This window comes from Hippoglossus hippoglossus, chromosome 15 (genome assembly GCF_009819705.1).
Source record: "Hippoglossus hippoglossus isolate fHipHip1 chromosome 15, fHipHip1.pri, whole genome shotgun sequence".
NCBI lineage: Eukaryota > Metazoa > Chordata > Actinopteri > Pleuronectiformes > Pleuronectidae > Hippoglossus > Hippoglossus hippoglossus.
This window is the reverse complement of record NC_047165.1, coordinates 767,003-770,581: the sequence shown is the minus strand read 5'-3', so window position 1 is coordinate 770,581 and position 3,579 is coordinate 767,003.

Genomic DNA, 3,579 nt, shown 5'->3' with positions numbered 1-3,579 from the left:
GAACAACAGACGATCACTCAGAAGGATTATTGATCGTGTCTCTGCTCCAGTCAAATAAATAATGAACGACGCCGTCGACAGATTCAACTTTTCCATGAGATAGAGAGGAGGAGGAGGAGGAGGAGGAAGATGAGGAGAATAAGAAGATGGAGGAGGAGAAGAAGATGTAGGAGGAAGGGGATCTTAATGAATCCCGATCTTAACGAATCCTGATCTTAACGAATCCCGATCTTAACGAATCCCGATCTTAACGAATCCCGATCTTAACGAATCCCGATCTTAACGAATCCCGATCTTAACGAATCCTGATCTTAAACAATTTTTTCTTGGCGTCAGGTTTGAACTGTTTAGACAAACTGAGACATTTTCATACTTAGAAACTGATGGATACGTTTTTATAAACGTCTTTTCTGTTCATGAACGGTTTTCTTTTTGAATTTGTGGTGATTTCATTGTTTTCACTTTAATATATTATTTAATTCTCAGATTCATAAGTAAATAAAACCATAAATAAATCATTATTTCAAAAGTTATCAACGAGTAACTGCATGTTGATGTGTTTTTACTCCAACTCAACAACCAAAGAGATGAAGAGGAGAAGAGATGAAGAGGTGAAGAGGTGAAGAGGAGAAGAGATGAAGAGGTGAAGAGATGAAGAGGAGAAGAGATGAAGAGGAGAAGAGGTGAAGAGATGAAGAGGAGAAGAGGTGAAGAGATGAAGAGGTGAAGAGGTGAAGAGGAGAAGAGATAAAGAGATGAAGAGGTGAAGAGATGAAGAGGAGAAGAGGAGAAGAGATGAAGAGATGAAGAGGAGAAGAGATGAAGAGGTGAAGAGATGAAGAGGAGAAGAGATGAAGAGATGAAGAGGTGAAGAGGAGAAGAGGAGAAGAGATGAAGAGGAGAAGAGGAGAAGAGATGAAGAGATGAAGAGGAGAAGAGATGAAGAGGAGAAGAGATGAAGAGATGAAGAGATGAAGAGGAGAAGAGATGAAGAGGTGAAGAGGTGAAGAGGAGAAGAGATGAAGAGATGAAGAGGTGAAGAGGAGAAGAGGAGAAGAGGAGAAGAGATGAAGAGATGAAGAGGAGAAGAGGAGAAGAGATGAAGAGGAGAAGAGGTGAAGAGATGAAGAGGAGAAGAGATGAAGAGATGAAGAGATGAAGAGATGAAGAGGAGAAGAGATGAAGAGATGAAGAGATGAAGAGATGAAGAGGTGAAGAGGAGAAGAGATGAAGAGGAGAAGAGATGAAGAGATGAAGAGATGAAGAGGTGAATTCTCATTCGTCCCTGACACTTCACACCTTCTCCTCCAGCTGATCGATCAATCATCATTTCACATGAACGTTTCTTCTTCATCAGTGACGAAGACGATGTGGACGGATTCAATTATAATTTATTAGTATTATGAGTTTGATTGATTTCATTTGGTGTCGAAAGAAAGTCACATTTTCATTATAATTAGACCATTAAAAGTTTTTACCATTTTGTATTATCTGTTATCAAGGTTTAATTCAATTTCTTTTATGTTTCATTTCCTCTTTTCTTATTTCCAGAATTATCTATGATTTAATTGTTGCTCAGTGTTTGGTCACTAACGATCCTCCGTACAGATTCTTAGCTTCTAGCAGAACTTGAGAAAAACGACAGAAATAAAACAAAGTGCAGTGACACTGATCAGCCTCCGTACATCACGTTCACACACACACACACACACACACACACACACACACACACACACACACACACACACACACACACACACACACACACACACACACACGGAGGTTTTGTGTGTTTGTTGTTCGTTCTGACTCTGGAATCTCACCCCCCTCCTTCTCAACCGCCCCCCCTTTGCTTGGTCGTCGCAGCAACACTCCCACACGCTGTCTGTCATGTGTGGTCGGCAAGGCAACCGGCCTCCCTGTCGGTTGCTAGGAGAAGCAGATTGATGGCGATGCATGAGGTCAGTGTTTGTTGCTCTGAAACAAAAAGTACCGACTAAACCTGATCCTGTAGGATCCAGAAGGGTCCTTTAGGGCCGAAGAGAGTCCTGCAGAGTCCTGTAGGGTCCTGTAGGGTCCTTTAGGGCTCTGGAGGGTCCTGTGGGGCTCTGGAGGGTCCTGTGGGGTCCTGTGGGGCTCTGGAGGGTCCTGTAGGGTCCTGTAGGGTCCTGTAGGGTCCTTTAGGGCTCTGGAGGGTCCTGTGGGGCTCTGGAGGGTCCTGTGGGGCTCTGGAGGGTCCTGTGGGGTCCTGTGGGGCTCTGGAGGGTCCTGTGGGGTCCTTTAGGGCTCTGGAGGGTCCTGTGGGGCTCTGGAGGGTCCTGTGGGGTCCTGTGGGGCTCTGTGGGGTCCTGTGGGGCTCTGGAGGGTCCTGTGGGGCTCTGGAGGGTCCTGTGGGGTCCTGTGGGGCTCTGTGGGGTCCTGTGGGGTCCTGTGGGGCTCTGGAGGGTCCTGTGGGGTCCTGTGGGGCTCTGTGGGGTCCTGTGGGGCTCTGGAGGGTCCTGTGGGGTCCTGTGGGGCTCTGGAGGGTCCTGTGGGGTCCTGTGGGGCTCTGTGGGGTCCTGTGGGGCTCTGGAGGGTCCTGTGGGGTCCTGTGGGGCTCTGGAGGGTCCTGTGGGGTCCTGTGGGGCTCTGTGGGGTCCTGTGGGGCTCTGGAGGGTCCTGTGGGGTCCTGTGGGGCTCTGTGGGGTCCTGTGGGGCTCTGGAGGGTCCTGTGGGGCTCTGGAGGGTCCTGTGGGGTTCTGTAGGGTCCTGGAGGGTCCTGTGGGGTCCTTTAGGGCTCTGGAGCGTCCTATAGGGTACTTTAGGGTTCTGGAGGGTCCTTTAGGGCTCTGGAGAGTCCTAGAGGGTCCTGTAAGGTCTTTTAGGGCTCTGGAGGGTCCTGTAAGGTCCTTTAGGGCTCGGAGGGTCCAGGAGGTACCTGTGGCATCCTTCAGGGCTCTGGAGGATCCTGTGGGGTACTTCAGGGCTCTGGAGGGTCCAGGAGGTACCTGTAGAGTCCTTGAGGGCTCGGAGGGTCCAGGATGTACCTTTGGGGTCCTTTAGGGCTCGGAGGGTCCAGGAGGTACCTGTGGGGTCCTTCAGAGCTCTGGAGGGTCCTGGAGGGTCCTTTAGTGCTTGGAGGGTCCAGGAGGTACCTGTGGGGTCCTTCAGAGCTCTGGAGGGTCCTGGAGGGTCCTTTAGTGCTTGGAGGGTCCAGGAGGTACCTGTGGGGTCCTTCAGGGCTCTGGAGGGTCCTGGAGGTACCTGTGGAGTCCTTGAGGGCTCTGGAGGGTCCTGGAGTCAAACTCAATAGTCTCTGATGTTTAAGCTTAATCTGCATCACTTCCACAAAGTCCCTGAAATGAAAGCTCGAACAGGAAATAAAGCTTTTATTTTGAAACTCAGCAGCGGTTCTGTGCAGAAATGGCGTCTTCAAGTTTCAAACATCAGCTGCGTCTCTGATGTTTCTTCTTCTGTGACGAGTGTCTCTTCCCCCGATGAGCTCCAACGCCTTAGCTCAGCCAATCACAATCTGACTGAGGTTTAATAGAAAAGGTTTAAAGGAGGATGTCAGCCTGCTACCCATGATGCTTTGTGTCC